The sequence below is a fragment of the Anolis sagrei genome, chromosome 2 (assembly GCF_037176765.1).
Source record: "Anolis sagrei isolate rAnoSag1 chromosome 2, rAnoSag1.mat, whole genome shotgun sequence".
NCBI classification, from domain to species: Eukaryota; Metazoa; Chordata; class Lepidosauria; order Squamata; family Dactyloidae; genus Anolis; species Anolis sagrei.
In genome coordinates this window covers 237,666,494-237,687,929 of record NC_090022.1, presented here as the reverse complement: position 1 = coordinate 237,687,929, position 21,436 = coordinate 237,666,494, and the positions used below count along the sequence as shown (strand labels likewise).

Here is a 21,436-nt window from a genome sequence, read left to right as displayed (position 1 = left end):
GATGTTATTGTCTGCTTTGTATGTACTTTCTTTGCTTTATTGTAGTTATTTGGGCTTGGCCTCATGTTAGCCATGCTGAGTTCCTTTGGGGAGATGATGGTGAGGTATAAATAAAGTTTTATTACCATTATATTATTTCTTGCATCATAACAGTACAGGCTATAGCAGTAATAGTAGTTTGGCTTTACAAATTGTGAGCTGGAGTAATTCACTTAAAGATTTATTTATTTATTTCATTTACTTGTACCCCGCCCTTCTCACCCCGGGGGGGACTCAGGGCGGCTTACAGTGGGGGCACAATTAGATGCCCAAGACAATTCACAAGCAATACAAATACAAACAATTCAACAATTAATTAAAAACATCAGTGCATCATAAAATAATAAAACAGTCTCATGCTCAGGGTTCAGAGTCCATATATCCATTCCATTCCATTTGTCCTTGTCTATCATCAGATCCTTCAGTTAGCTGACAGAATGACCAAAGGCTTGATCCCAGATCCAGGTCTTCAGTTTTTTCCTAAACACCAAAAGGGAAGATGATGATCTAATCTCCCCGGGGAGTGAGTTCCACAGGTGGGGGGCCACCACTGAGAAGGCCCTGCTCCTCGTCCCCGCCAGCCTCACTTGTGACAGTGGCGGGGTCGAGAGCAGGGCCTCCCCTGAAGATCTTAAGCTTCGAGATGGGACGTAGAGGGAGATCCGTTCGGACAAATACACTGGGCCGGAACCGTATAGGGTTTTGTAGGTCAAAACCAGCACTTTGAATTGTGCTCGGAATTGGATCGGCAGCCAGTGGAGCTGACGCAACAGGGGGGTTGTATGCTCCCTGTACATCGCTCCGGTGAGCAATCTGGCTGCTTCTCGCTGGACTAATTGTAGTTTCCGAGCAGTCTTCAAAGGCAACCCCATGTAGAGTGCGTTGCAGTAATCCATCCGGGATGTGACAAGAGCGTGGACCACCGTGGCCAGATCTGGCTTCTCAAGGTACGGGCGCAGCTGGCGCACAAGTTTTAATTGTGCAAAAGCTCTCCCGGCCACCGCTGAGACCTGGGGTTCCAGGCTCAGCGATGAGTCCAGGATCACTCCCAAGCTGCGAACCTGCGTCTTCAGGGGGAGTGTAACCCCGTCTAACACAGGCTGTAACCCTATGCCCTGTTCGGCCTTACGACTGACCAGTAGGACCTCTGTCTTGTCTGGATTCAATTTCAATTTGTTAGCTCTCATCCAGTCCGATACAGCAGCTAAATACCGGTTCAAGGTCTGGACAGCCTCCTTGGTGACAGGTGGAAAGGAGTGACAGATTTGGACATCATCTGCGTAAAGATAACATCTCATTCCGAAACTCCGAATGATCTCTCCCAACAGCTTCATGTAGATGTTAAATAACATCGGGGACAAAATTGAACCCTGTGGGACTCCACACAATGGTTGTGGGGCCGAACAGGTGTCACCCAATAACACCTTCTGGGTCCGTCCCTCAAGGAAGGATCGGAGCCACTGCAAAGCAGTGCCCCCGAGCCCCATATCCATGAGGCGACCCAGAAGGATACCGTGATCGACGGTATCGAAAGCCGCTGAGAGGTCCAGCAGAACTAACAGGGACACACTCCCCCTGTCCAGTTCCCTGCGAAGATCATCTACCAAGGCGACCAAGGCTGTCTCAGTTCCATGTCCTGGCCTAAAGCCAGACTGCCGGATCCAGAAGATGTTGGTTCTAGCTATCAAATATTACTTGAAAGCTATTTATGGCTAACAAGTGACAAATGTAAATCTAGTAAAGAACTTCTACTTCCTTTAACTACAAAGGAGATTGCCTATTAATTAGTGCTTATTTTATATAATGATTACTAGGCAAGCAAGCAGAAGGAAATAATAAATTATCCATCCTGAAAGCCCATATCTTTTCGACAGGGCTTTTATTACTTAGCTGGGTGATCAAATAAGGTTCTTAATAAATAAATAAATAAATAATAACTTTATTTTTGTGCACCGCCTCCATCTTCCCAAAGGGACTCAGGTTGGCTTATGAGCCCAAACAGAATGATTAAAATGTAACACATTAAAATATATAACACAGAATAAAACAACAGCATTATAACAAAAATAAACGCCAACATCATACCAACAACCAATGTGCTCTGCGATAACAATCAGTTTCTGGGCACGGGTGGGCGGACTGATGTAAAAACAACTGTGAGGATAGGGCTGATGGATAAAGTGTATAGCTCATGTGGCAACCGTAGAGATAGAGGGCAGTATGAAAATACAGCATTATAAACTTAGGTACAGAATAATATTAAAGTGTAAGGACTTTACACTTTAATGGTCGTTCTGCTGTGGTTTTGACTAGACGATCCCCCAGATAGACTGGCCCCAACTATTTTGGGTCCTAGTTGGGGCCAGTCTATCTGGGGGATCGTCTAGTCAAAACCACAGCAGAACGACCATGTCTTTAAATCTTTGTGGAAGATGGACAGGGTGGGTGCTAGCCTAATCTCCCTGGGGAGGGAGTTCCAAAGCCAGGGGGGGCACTACACAGAAGGCCCTCTCTCTCGTCCCCACCAACCGTACCTGAGATGGGGGTGAGAGTGAGAGAAGAGCCTTCCCAGATGATCTTAGAGATTGTGTTGGTTCGTAGGGGAAGATGCGGTCCCGAAGATAGGCAGGTCCCGAACCATTTCATAAACTTTCAAATTTTCGGAGTATTTATGAAGCTTAAGTTGTGTTTTGCATATGAATTGAGACAATTCCGAGGAATAACCAGATTTTCTGTTTCCAAAATGTGATATTCAGCCATTGTTTGCCTGTTCCTTTTTCTCAGTATAATTTAGGAGGTTCCTAATCTAGGATTGTTAGAATTTATAATTTGACCTGAGTCCCCAGTTCTTATGAGTTATGTCCAGATGGGAAATAAGTGTGCAAATTCTCCACTTTTGGTGGATTCAGGTCAAGGCATGAAGAAAAAACAAATCTCCAGCTCATCTATTAAAGAAGCAGCTTGCTACAATTTGAAAATCTTAATTATTTTCTTGCTGCAACCTGCACAGACTCTCCAGATAGTCTCCCTATTTACTTAGTTAGCTTCCTCCCTCCAAATCACTATAGTATCAGGCTCACTCTCTGAACTCTTCTCAGCATCCATCTTCTGGGTAAATACAGGTAAACTTGAGGAAATATTCCTTATCCAATCTCCCTAAGAAAGTGAGAATAATCCCCTTGATTCACTTTGATCTGAAAATAACCCCTTTAACTAAGATTTCTTTTTAAATTTTCAATGAGTATAGTATATTATGATCTCTGTGTATGTGTTTGAATGACAAGCTGTGAATAACTGTGGTTGGTGCTTAATACAAAAATACTTAATGACATTGCCCGGGGCTGTCCCTAGCTTTTGGTGTTTGGAAACCCAATTCCAAGTATCATCTTAAATGTAGATTCCACACCTAGAATATTACCTAAATCAATTACTTACAGAGATTAGGAGGTTTTTTTCCCTGAACATCTTCATAAAGAGGCTAGTAAATAGCTACCTGATGGCTATGTTCTAGTTGGCGTGGTTAGGTTGGAATCAGACTCATGGTGTCCCTTCCAACTCTATGAATCTAATTTTCAGTCCTATGCACAAACACACATTTACTGCTTGTCTGATTAAAAGTTCGGAAGAGTTTACAGCTTGTGCAATATTTGTTTGACCTTGAGATAGCCTTACAACGGTATTGACCTGTTCTGAACTTTGGAGTTTATTCTGCGATATGAGACAGGGGATGCATTGGGATTACAGAATTATCACTCCCATATCTTCACAAGCATCCAAAACACAACACACTATGAAAATGTTACGCTCATCCATCAGCGGGTTAAAAAAAATTGTAATTTTGAATCTCATCTGTTGAGCTGAAGGTGTAAAAAGACCTGTGCTGTGACCATATGGTTCTCGAAAATGTCACAAAAAGACAGTCAACATCAGTCACTGCAGGATGCCTATTTGTCCCAGTGTGAAATTGGATGGGCCTTCCTGTGCTTTAGAAAGGTCAATTCCTTCCATAAGCTAAATAGAGAAACGAAATACCACGTAGAACAGGGGAATGGTCAGAACATATAAACTTCAGGAATATCAACTTGGCAAGTCAGATTTCAAAATCAGCAATACTTTTTGCAGATTACTCAAGACATTCATTAACAAATAGTAACTAACTGAGTAAACATATAACACAACTGTGGTATTTTCAAAATCCAATAATGGTATTACCAACCATGTTCTTTATAATACTGCATCAATTTAGTAATTATAAAATTAATATAAGCATTTGTACAAATTCAGATAAGGTGACACTGCAATAAGCCATTAACTATATATTACAAAATCCAGCTAAGCCCACATAAAAATTCCTGAAGCTATCTGAATTTGAGGTTTGGTCCCTGGGTTTTGATGTACAAGTACAATGAACACAATGGATGCATTCACCTGTCACAATAAATCATCTTTTATTTTAGCCCATGGTTTGTCTGTTGCAGTGTCCCATTTGTCTACTCCTGTTCCAGGTTGAGAAATTAGGAAAACAAACCAGGGTACAAGCCTCTGATGCAGTTAATAGTGTCACAAGCCATGATTTAAACAGACAGCATAGATGGTTGTTTATGTCTAGATAACAAATCATGGTTTATTAGCAGAGGGAGGTCCACACAACCCAACAAGTCATATTTTAGTAAACCACATTGCTGACTCTTGTTGTGAGGTGCAAGTAACAATGTTTTGTTTTTGTTTTTGTTTTTATCATGGTAAGTCATGACAGAATTGTGATAAGTATAACTTATCACAATTCTGTGATAAGTTAATCATCACAATTGATAAGTTAATTATCACAATTCTGTGATAAGTTAATCATTCACCTAAAATATTGCTTTAAAGTTGTTAACTTGCATACAATATGCATATCTCGTCTCTACTGGCAAAGGTATCTATGAGGTTGCATTCACAAACATATACATGTTTCTATCAAGCTGCTATGGGTTTAGTAATTCTGATATGTAAAAATATTTGGGATTAAAGTGCGAAAATCACTGAACTAGTCAGATTCTGAATTAATTACAGATGATTTTGAAATATGTGGTATATATCTAATTATATGGTCTGTTGATTTTTGTTTGTGCATGTCTGTATTCATCCCAAGTCTGAGTGAATACTACCATATATCAGATGAGGACTCTTGAGATTGTTTATTTCCAGGGATAACACTGCCATAAAATTACAGTGTGCACCACTGCTCTAGCACTTTAGTTGCTGAAGGTGCAGTTTTCCAAACCAGGTCAGTATTAGCCAAGGTGCAAGTTTAAACCTATTTGTTAAAGATGATGAAACTATTCAAAGTTGATTAGAAGAGACCCCATTCTTTGCAGCAGTGCTATGAAGCCATGGGCTTCTGCTGAATTAATTTGGGAATCCAGTCCTGTGCCCGCTCTTGTACATGCTTCACTTGGCATAAGATTATTCAAGGTCGGCATTATAGCCTCATCATTTCTATGTCAGATGACAGATGAGGCGGATGGCTTCTGCCTCAGCTGTCACCAGAGCACCCATGAAGAACTAGCAAGCAGCCAGCATTTCTGTTTTAAAGGCCCAACTCTCTTTGCTAAAAGCAGTATAACAGCACTAGCATTCCCTGCTCAAACCCAACTGAAAATGTAGAGCAGTGGGTAAGGCTGGCAGACAATTTCTGAAAGTGTAACTTGTCATTCAAAGTAGTGCTTTCCACATTAACTGAAGTAGGGAATTGGCCATTTTTTCCCAATGTGCCAGGGACTGGTATTATATTTATGCCCACTGGCTTCAGTGTTTTCTTTCTATTCTAGAAGAATGCCAGCTCAATGTCTCAGGAACTATTACCTGTCCAGAGCCTAGAACTGATATAAAGTGCTGCACACCTTCTTCACTTCACCACATCTACTCTCTATTGTGCAGAAATTATGTCTTCTTCTTTGTACCACAGTAATGACTGACTAACCAAGAAGTTGGTGCATGTCAAGTGTTTTGAAATATGTTTTTTAATATGAGGATAAGATGGGCACAAGCTATGTCAGAGCCTTGCCAAACGTATTTGGCTTACACTAATGCAAGTAGTATTGAGCCACAAACTTGAAAGCAAAGCACGGAGACAGCAAATGAAGTGTGGCTGGTTGGCAGAGCAAAGTTTGAAAAGCTGTGGCACAGAAAGAACTCATGCTGTGCTTCAATTGGCTGAAACCATTAACAAATATGGACTCATTTATTACATCATTTGCTGTTTCCATCCATTTAATTCCCACATCAATTATTTAACTTCATAATGTTCAAAGCCTTCCCAAAGACTCTTGAGCTGACATGGCAAGCAGGATTAGTGTACAAAATTCAGAAGCACCAAATACAAAATATCATATTTCTTCTATAATATACTCTGGAAAATGTGTATGAACACATGGCTTCAGCCCAGAGATAAGCCTTCCAACAGTACACAGGTGTTATTTCCTACCACTCCCATTATCTATACCAATCACAACAATAGGAACTGCAATTCAACAAAATGGAAAGCCACAGACTTCCCATCCCTGACTTATCTCCATCCTGGGGCACTTATATCCATAATATCTATATATATCCATAAGGATATATATCCATAAGGATATATATCCATGTGGATATATATATAGATCCATAATATATATATCCATAAATATATCCATAATTGTGGTATACGTAAAAGTAAAAGTTTTCCCCTGACATTAAGTCCAGTTGTGTCCGACTCTCGGGGTTGGTGCTCATCTCCATTTCTAAGCTGAAGAGCCTGCATTGTCCATAGATACCTCCAGGGTCATGTGGCCAGCATGACCTCATGGAGCGCCATTACCTTCCCGCCGGAGTGGTACCTATTGATCTACTCACATTTGCATGTTTTCGAAATGCTAGGTTGACAGAAGCTGGGGCTGGCAGCAGAAGCTCACGCCGCTGCCCGGATTCGAACCTGCGACCATTCGGTCAACAAGTTTAGCAGCTCAGCGGTTTAACCCACTGCGCCACCGGGGGCTCCTGGTATAAAATACTGTTAATAGGGAATTTTTTTACCATGCATCCTTATAACAACCAATTCATCTCATATCTCCACATTATTTGTTGTTGTTGTTTATTCGTTCAGTCGCTTCCAACTCTTCATGAACTCATGGACCAGCCCATGCCAGAGCTCCCTGTCAGCCATTGCCACCCCCAGCTCCTTCAAAGACAGTCACTTCAAGGATAACATTCATCCATCTTGCCCTTGGTCAGCCCCTCGTCCTTTTTCCTTCCATTTTCTTCAGCATCATTATCTTCTCCAAGATTTCCTGTCTTCTCATTATGTGGCCAAAGTATTTCATCTTTGCCTCTAATATCCCTTCCTCCAGTTGATCTTCTCACCATCCAAGGCAGTCTCAGAATTTTTCCCCAACGCCACAGCTCAAAAGTGCCTATCTTTCTTTGCTCAGCCTTCCTTATGCTCCAGCTCTTGCATTATTTAGGCATTATCAATTAATATATTATAATAGCATTTCAATATATTAAATAAACAACAATATACGAATGTAACAGTGCTTAATGGTCATTCCCATTGAGTCAACCAGCAGCACACTGATTTGGCACAGCAGTTATCAAATCAATACATCTTTAGCAGCCATGGATGGAATTATCATATTTACAATGTTACTACCAAAGCTGAGACAAGACCTTGGAAAATTACTTTTAGGACTACTACTCTCTCAATCCCTAGGCCAAGTTGACGTTTCCAAGCTCTGACTGATGACTAGCCTAGCTGGACCATTGCACTAACTCATGAGAAAGCTGTTCTTTGTGTATTAGCTCATCAAGAGAGGCCATTAGTCACACTTTTCATATTGGAAGTGGGATTGAGACACTCAGCAGCATAAAACTGTCAAAAGTCACCCAGAATTAAACACCTATAATTCAGAAAAGGATTCATATCCATGCTTCTGAAGGACATAGCTCTCATTTCTTCAGACGAAACCATAGGAAGGTCTTGCCAGCAGTGCATTATAACCCACCATTATGACACTTTATAAATCTGTATGTGTGAATCAGCACCTATTAATAGGCGTTTAGGGATCAGCAGAGAACCAAACAATGCTGCAAGATTATAGATCAGTTTTAGATATTGAAAGAACTGCCATCTTGAGGATTTGGTTCATTGTGATACTTTATGCCCTGGCAGTTGATAAAAAGGAATTGTTGCTAAAATTAAGCTAAACTGACATCAACCTTGTTTTTGGCAATCCATCACTTTCAGGTTTAAAAATCAATAGTGGAAAGTTTTGCAACAGCTCTTTTCAATAACTGTTTCAAAATAAGTCCCAATGAAATGAGATACGTGGGTACAAGATATCATGTTCTCAATGTGTTAAGAGATTAAATGGGCCCACCAAATTATTTTCTTTCCAAACATCTCCTACAATAGGGGTTCTCAATCCAGGCTCCCAGGACTCCATGGATCAATTTAAGGTTCCTGTAAATTTGGATGGAGAAAAACTTTATTTTCACTAGCCTGTTCAGCTGAAATTTAGCATGTTATGAACTGAAAAATGTTATTATGAGAAAGGGTCCATAGGCTTCTTCAAATTGCCAAAAGTGTCCATTGCACACACAAAAAGAATTCAACGAGAAGGCATGGTTTGTATTTTAAGGCAATCTTGCAATCCACTCTGAAAACCAGTCTGGCAATCCATCCTGGCAATCCATCGACTGAAATGCACAATCTGCTAATGTAAACACATTTCATTTAAAATAAGCAAAACTAGCCTAATCTATTTTTCTGGCTAAGGTGGAATAAGAAATGGCATTCCTGATGTAAAATGTCCAGGTGTATATTTTCCATGAGAAACAGTCCTTTATATTTATATTGTTAAAAGAAGCAGAAAATCCAAATCTCCCATCCTGGAAATAAAAATACAACTACCACAAATTAAATAGCTAACAAATTACAACTTCTTGTGATGCCCCAAATCCTCTGCCAGTGCCAACTGTCCTATGGTAGTGCCAACATTTGAGCAGGATCCTAGGTCTTCCACTGGGACATAAACGGCACAAAATATCCTCTTCCATCTGCTCTTAAATAGTTCCAAAGCCAAAAAGAGCATTTTCAGCCTGACCTTGGTGCAGATGCTTCAAACATACACGGAAATAAGCCAGGAATTGGATTTGTAGAGTGATGCCATGCCACATACCACCTTTACACATGCAGAGGATCTTCAAATATTGCAGCAGTCTTCCCAGAGGGTTTTATAGCTAAGTCTGAATTAATCAAGAGAGTCACATCTCAACATGCACCTCCATGCTCTTGTTTCTTATATCCTTAAAAAAAATGCAATTTCCGAAAGATGATTTTTTTTTCCTGTGACTGCTGAGAGAAAATGATAATTTGGGAGGGATTTCTGAGAGTGACCAGTCTCCCAGAGACAGATTTGGTGTCAATCACATGCTAAATTTCAGCTGGAGAGGCTAGTGAAAATAATAATATTGTCTAAAACTCAGGAAATGTAAGAATATAATTGTTTAAAGCTTTCCAAAATTTTGGACAATGTAAAAGAGGAAAGAAATTTTTGAAATAGTATTTATTGAATAAACTCTATGTTGGTATGGGCAAAACACTCACCAAGAGAGATAATTGACCATTTCCTCAAGAAAAGTATGGAGACTCAATTCTACAGAAACACTTTGATAGTAGTATTGAATTAGATTTTAAGACATCAGTGAAAGAGAAAAGATTATGGGTGTTTTGGCAGGCAAAATGAGATATTGTTTACATAGGAAAATCTGGAAGGACTGAGCTTTTAGACATCAAAGATTGGACTTGGCTCAGAAAGCAAAGGATTGGTCTAGAAAGCAAGGGCTTTTGTAAGAAACTATAGAAAGTACCGGATGTAGAAAAAGGCCAAGAAGACAACGAAAAGGAAGAACAGAGACTTAAAAAACAGAGACAGAGAAAAGATCAAGAGGAACAGACTTCATCAGGTGAAGGAGACCAAGGATCATCCCAAAAATATTGATTGGATAGTGAAAAGGATCTGGTGACACTTAGTGCTGCCATAAGGGAAAAAAAATTCATTATCCAAGGAAATTTAATGGAGGTTTAATTTGTTTAAAAGGTCACATATTAGAAAGAAGAATATAAAACATTTGAAACATTAAAAATAGGACAAGAATTTATCTCTGCAGGACAGAAGAATGGTGTGGTATAGTAGGCATGGTATTGTATCAATCTGGCCCCAGGACCGGTTTAGTCCAAGGAGAAAGTTTACTATGCAGGGCATCCAGACCAGATTTGCAAAAGGCCGAGTGAAGACTTTTTAAATTAATCTTAGGGATAAACTTTTGGATTTGCCATTTGGTATACTGGAAGATTGGAATGTGATAATATCTTCTGAAAAAAGGCAGGACATCAGATGAAAAGGTTAAGATTTCTCAAGGTGTAGAATCAAAGATATGGTTTGATTTAAAGGACAATTTGGAAATAGCTGGTTCATGGAAATATTAAAATGGAGTTAGATCGTCTACACTTATTTTTCTGAAAGACATAGGTCTTTTTCAGGACTCGATATGATTTGGATCTCAAAATCTTTAGTTACTGGGGCAAAAGAGACTGAGATATTACGAAAGCCTTTTTCAAACTACAAACCTGTGTTGTTAGTTCTTAAAAGAACAATGGGACGCTATAGATGGAGATGGAATACAAAGAGTTTATAAAATAAAGGGGTTTTGGAGAAGTGGAAGAAAAAAAAGAGAATTCTTCAAACATCTTTTGGAAAAAGGAACTGATTTTAGAATGTTCTGAGATGCAAGTACAGCATTCACGAGAGGATGTTTTATTCAATGTAGCAGCGACTTTAGAAGAAAGAGGGAAGATTCAACTGATTTTGTATAAGATAAAGGAGAATGAGTATTAAAAGGTGTCCTTTGAAGATTTTAGTTGATGGACAGATTAAATTGTTACAGAGGCTATTATCAATGTTATTGGTGGATGAAATTGAGAAAAAGTTGAAATATGCAAAGAATCAAAGAATTGTGGATTTGCAAATAATCTATGAAAACCCGTATCCTATAAACTGCAATGAGAGTGAAAAGAAAATAATACTGAAATTACAGGAGAATATATACTGATAATGAGAAAATGCAGAAAGTTTTGCTTCTTTCAATTCTGTTTATTAATAATATGAAAATCCAAAGGACAAACTAGAAGAATATATGATTAAACAGGATTTGCCTAAGGTTACAGAAGAACAAGGGCACTTCCAGACATACATTAAAGCTGCTACGGAGCGGGTTTAAGTCCGCACAGCCAGGAAAAAATGGTCTTTGCATGTTGGCTGTATACATGCCATCCTGAAAATTTTTGAATGGCATCTGACCACCGGGGGAAAAAAACCCAAAAGAGAAACTTACTGGGCTGCCATTAGGCCACTCTGTAGGCTCCTGGAATATACCAATGGCGCGCCAGGAAGCATGGGGGGGGGGATTCTGTTTCTCTGTATTTTTAAGTCTTTGAAGGGGTGTTGGGGGTGCCCTCTTTACTTCTCAAGGCTCATGGGGCCCAAAGAAGCGAATTGGACTGCTGAGATTGCAGAAATAGTCCCAGGAGTCTGTCCCCATAGGGCCCATAGCCCATTAGAACCGGGCCTTTCAGGAATGCTTAGATCTAATTGAGCTATCTAATTAATTCAGGACAAATTAATTTACTTTTCAGCCTCTGGTAAAAGTGCAAGAGCTTGCACATTTTGGGCTCTGGCTGAATGGCCCCCAAATGTTCCTATTACAGTAAGAGAAACGTGTGATGCTATAGAGAAGACTGCCACAGGGAAATCACCAGGACCAAGTGGTCTGCAGTGATAATAGTTATCACATAAGAGCTTTTAATTTCATTGCAGTAGATGATGAACTCAGGTCCCATCGATAAATAATAATAATAATAATAAAAATAATAATCCTTTATTTATATTCCGTCCTATCTCCTCGAAGGGACTCAGAGTGGATTCCAATCACAAAAAGGCAAACATCCAATGCCTGAACACAACAACCAACAGTATGTGTCTGTATAGCATATTATACAGACACATACAGTTCTGTTAACTCCTGTGTATTACCTATTTAACAGTTGCAGGTCCATGGACTGTAATAAAGCTATGTATGTAAGAACCAATAGACACATAAAAGCAAAAAATAATAACCTACACTATAATCCAGTTTCTGAACCCAGACTATCAGTGTTGAAGTGGATTACATGGCAGTGTAGATGCATATAATCCACTTCAAAACAGATAATCTGGCAGTATAGACCCAACCTCAGTTTTACTGACTGGGGATCACTGGCATCTGGAAAGAAGCTAATATAGCTTTGATGCTTAAAGAAGATCAAGTTTTGATATTGATAAAAACTTGTTGCTGAACAATTGCAAGAAAATGTTGATGATTACTTCAGCATAGAATCATAGAGTTGGAAGAGAATTCGTGGGCCATCCAGTCCAACCCCATTCTGCCAAGAAGCAGGAAAATCGCATTCAAAGCACCCTGACAGATGGTCTCCAAAGAAGGAGCCTTCACCACACTCTGGGGCAGAGAGTTCCACTTCTGAATGGCTCTCACAGTCAGGAAGTTTTTCCTAATGTTTGGATGGAATCTCCTTTCGTGTAGTTTGAAGCCTGTTCCACATCCTAGTCTCCAGAGCAGCAGAAAACAAGCTTGCTCCCTCCTCCCTGTGACTTCCCCTCACATATTTATACAAGGCCCTCAGCATGTCTCATCTTAGCATTCTCTTCTGCAGGCTAAGCATGCCCAGCTCTTTAAACCACTCCTCATAAGGCTTGTTCCTCAGACCATTGATCCTTTTAGGCGCCCTCCTCTGGACACATTCCAGCTTGTCAACCTCTCCCTTAAACTGTAGTGCCCAGAATTGGACACAGTATTCCAAATGTGGTCTGACCAAGGCAGAATAGAGGGATAGCATGACTTCCCTGGATCTAGACACTATATTCCTATTGATGCAGACCACAATCCAATTGGCTTTTTTAGCTGCCGCATCACATTGTTGGCTCATGTTTAACTCATTGTCCATAAGGACTCCAAGATCTTTTTCACACGTACTGCTATCAAGCCAGGCTTCCCCCATTCTGTATCTTTGCATTTCATTTTTTTTCTTCCTAAGTGGAGTATCTTGCATTTGTCCTGGCTGAACTTCATTCTGTTAGTTTTGGCCCAACAGACAAACTATTATTTGGGATTTCATTCATGAAGATCATTGTGGATTTCTGTGGCTAGTGGAAGTATATGCACCCTAGCAAATGCACACAATACTCTCTTCATTCTCAGCCCTGTCATTTTAGCACTGAAATACTGAACTTTGGTAAATAAGACAAGGCTCCCATGTTTTTAATTCTCCTAACTTTGGGTGCATACACCATAGAACAAGCATGGACTTAAGCAGCTGAGGGGGGAAAAGAAAGGCCTAAGGCTATTAGGAATTGTGGGTGTTGCAGCCCATAACACCTGGAGGACCGAAGTTTGCCCATGCCTACTATAGAAAGAATGCCGTTTGACACCACTAACTGCTATGGAATGATGGAAGCTGTGGTTTTACAAGGCCTTTCACCTCTTCTGCGAAAGACTGCTGGTGCCTCACCAAACTACAAATCCCAGGATTCCATAGCACTGGACCATGGCAGTTAAAGTGGTGTCAAACTGCATTCATTCTACAGTGTAGAAGCACCCTAAGAATCCTTCCCGTTGTAGACGCCATTTAGCCACACTGCTTCAGATTTAATAGTTCGATCAGGGAAAACTCTGAGCAGCATTTCATTAATCAGCCCCCGATTTGGTAGAGAAGATGATGTGTAAGACTCCCATTAATTAGATAACTCCTAATTGCCTCTGCGCCTCAAAATAGCCCAAACAAACCAACCGCTTGCAGAAGCCCATCATTAAAATCAATTTGGCAAGAACCCAAAAAGTCTTGACTCGTCAGGATGTTTTCAGCTCAATCCCAATGCTTTAAATCCGCTGGTTTCCAAGCCTGCCTCTGAAGCTGACTTACTCGGAAGCAAGTTCCTTGGGGGTAGAAAAAGACAGAAACAAATTGGTGGTGTGCCTTTGCGTGAGTTCCAGTTATCTGCATTTAGGCTTGGAGAGAGGAAAGCTCTCCCTTGCTCCCCATGCCTGGATTCCTCAGCTTTGGCCAGAGCGTGTTTTAACAGATGGGCCGGTGGCAGACTGTGGGGCTATAAACCAGCAAGCCGTGTGGAATCTGCACCAAGTGATATTGCACTGGATGCTCGTAAAGTTCACGGACACAGGCAGACTCAGACTTGTATGCTATCGCTCAGAGGGGAGGAGGAGGAGGAACAAAAACAACACAGAGCACACATCAGTCTCTGCCGCCCCATCCCCCAGACATCCAGGGGGAAGTTCAAGACTTGGCATTCGGAATGACATTCTTCACACACACATTACAGCCCCTCCTCATCTGGGAAAAAAAAACAAAGGAAGGGAAAGGAAACAAAACAAAGCACGAAACCATATCCCCCAAGAAATGAACATATGTGGAAACAAGAAGCAAGAAGAGACACATATCTGACAACAAACATTATAGTATTGGTTTATTTTTAAGGTACCGATATGCCATGACATGCAAGCATTATTTTCCAAGAGAGTCACAACAGGCTATGGAAAGAAATGCAAAAATTGCTCCAGGTTATCTATTTTTCATATGAAAGGCTATTCTTAGCTCTCCCTTTTTTTGGAACAAGAAGGAAACACAAGACCAAGATGGCTTGGTATTTTAGATCTAGTTTTGGTTAGTTTGTGTTTGTTGACCACCAAATTGTTGCCATGATATGCGTTATATTTGTATGTGCACACAGGCACATGCTTGGAGATATAGCAACTGCATCCTGGATGATAGATGGGTTGGCACACATGTTTATTTTGAGCATGGGATCTGCATTACACATCTGTCCGGTTTTGTGAGCATTCTGCATGTTCAGCAAGTGACTCTATTTCATATTTACACCAGATAATTATTCTACGGGCATTCTGCGTGTTCACCAAATGACTTTTTTCATGTTTACACCGGATAATTATTGTACGATAGTTTCGCAGTGAGTAAAGCTTCCTTCTGATAGCACCTTTTCAGCCACAGGAGGTAAATGTGGCTTATGGACATTATTGGCAAGGATGACACTTTCTTTAAATACCAAAAGTTGGAAGTTCTTGCTTGCATTCAACACACTTGTCACCAATTGTAATTATAACCAGTATCCTAAAAGCCAGGCTTAGGAAACTATCAGAAATATGGAAAAAACAAAAACAAAACACATAATCTGACAGCTAGACAAATAGGAGGAAGTGAAATACAGATCAAGAATCCAGAAATCCCAAAAAAATTCCAAAATTGTCTGCATGGGTGGCTAAGACAGTCACTACTTTGCTTTCTGATGTTATACTAGCTTTGTTCCATATCCAAAATTATTTAAAAATATCGTGTATGAAGTTTCCTTTAGGCTATGTGCATAAGGTTTATAGCAGGCACGGTCAAACTTGGGCCCTCTGGGTGTTTTGGACTTCAACTTCCACAATTCCAAACAGCCTTAGGTCCTTTCCCTTTCCCCCTCAGCCGTTTAAGCGGCTGAGGGGGAAAAGGAAAGGGCCTAAGGCTGTTTGGAATTGTAGAAGTTGAAGTCCAAAACACCCTGAGGGCCCAAGTTTGACCATGCCTGATTTATAGGAAACATCACTTTCCTTCTTTATAGGAACACCAAGTGATCTCATTATGTATGTATGCAAGGACTGCAAAATTTGGGACAAAAAACCTAAACACATCCAGTCCCAAGAATTTTGGAGAAGGGACAGTCAACCTGTTTGTGGTGAATATGACACACCAAGAGATTTCATGTTTAGACTTGGGTCCCATCTTGAAGAGATCTCATTATGTAAAGCATAATAAAGGTTTCCCCTTGACATTAAGTCTAGTCGTGTCCGACTCTGGGGGTTGGTACTAATCTCCATTTCTAAGCTGAAGAGCCGGCGTTGTCCGTGGATGCCTCCAAGGTCATGTGGCCAACATGACTGCATGGAGAGCCGTTCCCTTCCCACCAAAGTGATCTACTCACATTTGCATGTTTTTGAACTGCTAGGTTGGCAGAAGCTGGGGCTAACAGTCGGAGCTCACCCCGCTCCTTGGGTTGAACTGCTGACCTTTCGGGTCAGCAAATTCAGTTGCTGAGTGGTTTAACCCGATGAGCTACTGGAGGCTCCATCTCATTATGTACATATTTAAATATTCAAAAATCCAAGAAAAAAAGCCTAAATGTTTAAACACTTTTGATCCCAATCATTTTGGAGAAGAGGCAGTCAACTTGTATATGCTTTATATAAAACATAAATATGTTCAGACTTGGGTCTCATCTCCAAGAGAACTCATTAAGTATGTATGGAAGTATTCCAAAATCCAAGAACAAATCTTAAATCCAAACATTTCTTGTCCCAAGCATGAGATAGTCAACCTATATAAGCTTTGCCTCAACGGATTTTTGTTTTCAGGCTCCAAGGGATCCCATTATGTATATACAAGTATCCTCAAATCTGGAGAGAGAGAAATCCTAAATACTTCTGCTCCCAAGCATTTTGGAGAAAGGGGTAAGGCTTAAATCAGCATTTCTCAACCTAAAGTTCAGGACCCCTAAGGGGATCATGAGGGAGTGTCAGACGGGTTCTGTGTGGGAAGTTTGGCCCAATTCTATTGCTGGTGGGGTTCATGGGGCTCTTTGATTGTAGGTGAACTATAAATCCCAGCAACTACAACTCCCAAATGTCAAGATCTATTTCCCCCAAACTTCACCATGTTCACATTTAAGCATATTGAGTATCTGTGCCAAGTTTGGTCCAGAACCATCACTGTTTGAGTCTCCTTCTCTCTGTATATAGGTGAACTACAACTCCTTCATCATGCCTCCTCTCAGGCTTCTCTTCTGAAGGCTAAACATGCCCAGATCCATCATTGCTTGAGTCCACAGTGCTCTCTGAATGTAGGTGAACTACAGCTCCCAAACTCAAGGTCAATGCCCAACAAGCCCTTCTAGTGTTTTCTGTTGGTCATGGGAGTCCTGTGTGCCATGTCTGGTTCAGTTCCATCACTGGTGGAGTTCAGAATGCTCTTTGATTGTAAGTAAACTATAAATCCCAGCAACTACAACTCCCAAATGACAAAAACATTTTTTTTAGTGATGGTCACTCCTTGGGTTAGTAGGTGTCTTGTGGCCAAATTTGGTGGCAATTCATCTAGTGATTTTTGAGCTATGTTAATCCCACAAATGAACATTGCATTTTTATTTATATACTAGCCATCCCCTGCCATGCGTTGCTGTGGCCCGCATGGGGGTTCTGTGTGGGAAGTTCAGCCCAATTCTATCGTTGGTGGGGTTCAGAATGCTCCGTGATTGAAGGTGAACTGTAAATCCCAGCAACTACAACTCCCAAATGTCAAGATTCTATTTTCCCCAAACTCCACCAGTGTTCACATTTGGGCATATTGAGTATTCGTGTAGAGTTTGGTCCAGGTCCATAATTGTTTGAGTCCACAGTGCTCTCTGGATGTTGGTGAACTACAACTCCAAAACCAAAGGACACTGCCCACCAAACCCTTCCAGTATTTTCTGTTGGTCAGGGGAGAACTGTGTGCCAAGTTTGGATCAATTCCATCCTTGGTGGGGTTCAGAATGCTCTTTGATTGTAGGTGAACTATAAATCCCAGCAACTACAACTCCCAAGTGACAAAATAATTTTTTTTTTTTGAGTGAAGGACATACATTGGGTTGTTAGGTGTCTTGTGTCCAAATTTGGTGTCAATTCGTCCAGTGGTTTTTGAGTTCTGTTAATCCCACAAACTAACATTACATTTTTATTTATATAGAAGATGTCTATGTATGTAAGGATCCCAAAATCAGAGCCAAGCCAAACCCCTGGTGCTAAGTGTTTGGGAGAAGAGATAGTCACCATGCAATAACAATTCAGACTGAGGTCCTCAGAGATCTCATTATGCATGTCTGTATGCATGCAAGGATCCCAAAATCAGAGCCCAAACAAACCCCTGGTCCTAAGAGTTTGGGAGAAGAGATAGTCACAGTCAACATGCCCTTGCATAGAGATGGGAAAGCCAGGAAGAAGTTCGGAAGGACTTTGTTTCCAATGGCCCGCTGGCATCAGGATGGGTGCTGCTTGTTTAGGAAGAATGAAGTTGCAAGGAGAGAGTTGGGAGGAAAAGCAGGCAGCAAGCGAAGTCTGGAGGAGGGGGTGGCAGCTCAAGGAAAACAACAGAGCTCGCAAAAAGAGGGACTCACCTTTCCTTTGTGCCCCTGGGATCCCTCGCAATTCAAGGCGCAGCTTCCCCGGCTTTGGAAGAAGGGCTGCCGGGCGCAAAGGAGAAGGGCAGCAAGAGCAGCAGGAGCAGCAGCAGCGCGGACATAGTTGCCCAGCGAGACCCAGCCGCGCCGCCCGCCTCCTAATGACAGCGGCAGCAGCAGCAGCAGCAGCCCCGTGCCCTCTTGCGCTCCGCAACCGCCGCGGATGGAGGGAGGGAGGCAGCCCTGCAGGAATGCGGGAGGGGCGGAGCCAGCGGGGAAAAGGCCGGCCAAAGGGACAAATAGCGGGCGGGGGAAAGGGCGGCCCCTGCTGGGGAGAGGGCGGAAGCGCACCCCCCAGCCTCAAGGTGGAGATGAGAACTTGCATTGTGTAGACCAGCTATGGGCAAACTTGGGCCCTCCAAGTGTTTTGGGCTCCAACTCCCACCATTCCTAACAGCCTCTGGGGGAAAAGGAAAGGGCCTGAGGCTGTTAGGAATGGTGGGAGTTGGAGTCCAAAACACCCAGGGGGCCCAAGTTTGCCCATGCCTTATGTAGACTCATCAAGAATGCATCCACACCAGTGTTGTCCAAACTTTGGTCTTCCAAGTGTTTACAGCTCCTGCTCCCAGAATCCCCATAACACTATGTTATCAGCAGGGCTGTGGCCAGAAGAAAAACATTTCGGAGAGGGTTGAAAATTTCAGGGGGGGGAGTTTAGAAAATTTCGGAGAGGGTTGAAAATTTCGGGGAGGGGGGAGTTTTGAAAATTTCGGGGAGGGTCGAAAATTTCGGGGAGGGGGGGAGTTTTGAAAATTTCAGGGGGGGGGGGTTGAAAATCTTTTTGGGGGGGTGGGAGTTGAAACCTGCCTTTCAACCACCTCCACCAAGTTTGGCCTCCTTAATGAGAGCATTCAACACTCCCCCCCCCCCCCCCACTTGGTTGCTTCGCTACATTGGCTATTGCTGCAAGTAATGACAGTGTTAATAAATTGTCAATATTTGCTTGAGATAGTGCTTGCAGTTCTGGAGGGACTCATTTAATGTTTGCTTCTCATAGACTTAGCATGGGGATTTGGTTAACCAGTTAAAATTCATGAGGAAACCAGGTTTATTTTTTTTTAACCTGAAAATTTTCAGGTGGGGGGTTGAATCCCTAAACCCCCCCCCTCGCTACAGGCCTGGTTATCAGGGATGCACTGGAGCAGGGGTCAACAGAGGGCCAGGTCACAGTCCCTCAGACTGTTGGAGGGTCAGATTATAATTTGAAACAAACATGAATGAATTCCTATGCACACTGCACATATCTTATTTGTAGTACAAAAAAAAACAACAACATTAAAATGAAGAACAATTTTAACAAATATAAACTTAGCAGTATTTCAATGGGAAGTGTGGGCCTGCTTTTGACTGATGAGATAGGATTGTTGTTGTTGTTGCTGTTGTGTACTTTCAAGTCATTTCAGACTTAGGTTGACCCTGAACGAGGGCTGGGTAAATGAACTTGGAGGGCTGTATCCGGCCCCCGGGCCTTAGTTTGAGGACCCCTGCCCTGGAGACTAGGACGTGAAACAATGGCTTCAAACTACAAGAAAGGAGATTCCATCTGAACATTAGGAAGAACTTCCTGACTGTGAGAGCTGTTCAGCAGTGGAACTCTCTGTCCCAGAGTGTGGTGGAGGCTCTTTCTTTGGAGGCTTTTGAACAGGCTGGATGGCCATCTGTCGAGGGTGCTCTGAATGCAATTTTCCTGCTTCTTGGCAGAATGGGGTTGGACTGGATGGCCCATGAGGTCTCTTCCAACTCTATGATTCTATGTAACACATTTTTTTATTCCTGTATTGTTAGGAATGTCATTTCCTAATTGGTTCTATCATTTAAAAAATGGGGAAAGTTTATGAAACTGCAAAAGCTTTGTTTTTGTTTTTGTGGGTCATCCTGCAGCACATTTTGCTAAAAAAAATAAATAAATCAATGAATATTTCTTATCTGGTTAATGCCCGATAAGGCATTGCCCTAGTAGTCATATCTCATCTGGATAACTACAATGCTCTCTTTGAAGGTAGTTCAGAAGTGGGTTGCTGTGTGTTTTCTGGGCTGTATGGCCATGTTCCAGAAGCATTCTCTCCTGATGTTTCACCCACATCTATGGCAGGCATCCCCAGAGGTTGTGAGGTCTGTTGGAAACTAGGAAAATGGGGTTTATATATCTGTGGAAGGGCCAGGGTGGGAGAAAAAACTCTTGTCTGTTAGGTGTGAATATTTCCGTTGGCTACCTTCATTAGCATTTAATGGCCTAGTATTTAATGGCCTAGCACTTTGAGATGGGGCTTCTTACTGCCTGGGGAATCCTTTGTTGAGAGGTGATTAGCTGTCCCAGATTGTTCTTGTCCGGAGTTCCCCTGTTTTTGGGTGTTCTTTTTTACTGTCCTGATTTTAAAGTTTTTTTAAACACTGGTAGCTAGATTTTGTTCCTTTTCTTGGTTTCCTCCTTTCTGTTGAAATTATCCACATGCTTGTGGATTTCAATGGCTTCTCTGTGTAGTCTGACATGGTGGTTGTTAGAGTGGTCTAGCATTTCTGTGTTCTCAAATAATATGCTGTGTCCAGGTTGGTTCATCAAGTGCTCTGCTATGGCTGACTTCTCCGGTTGAAGTAGTCTGCAGCACCTTTCATGTTCCTTGATTCATGTTCAGAGAAGCCATTGAAATTTGGACAATTTCAACAGAAAGAAATAAACCATGAAAATGAACAAAATCTGGCTAGCAGTATTAAAAAAAACTCTAAAATCATAACAGTAAATAAAGAACACTCAAAAAGGGGGGGGGGAGTAAGGGGCCTGAGGCTGTTAGGGATTGTGGGAGTTGAAGTCCAAAACGCTGGAGGGCTGAGGTTTTCCCATACCTGGTGTAGATCCAGCCTGAGTGTGATCTGGGGAAAAGATTTTTCACTTTGATTACTTTTTAATGGTGTTTTCCAGAACTTCTGTGTACACATTTCTTAGCCAGGTTTTTGCCTGAGGTTAACACATTTTCACA

The 21,436-nt window shown here is 41.6% G+C and overlaps 1 protein-coding gene across 2 annotated transcripts in view; it reads right to left on the bottom strand.

Moving 5' to 3' along the window:
* The window catches only part of MARCHF3 (membrane associated ring-CH-type finger 3), a 166,363-nt gene extending 147,736 nt beyond the window's left edge, over window positions 1-18,627 (bottom strand). For both annotated transcript variants that reach the window (XM_060761991.2, XM_060761992.2), the window contains exon 1: window positions 18,399-18,627. The gene's annotated coding sequence lies outside the window, so the exon portion shown is untranslated. The remainder of the gene's footprint in view (window positions 1-18,398) is intronic.
* Window positions 18,628-21,436: the final 2,809 nt, after the last annotated feature.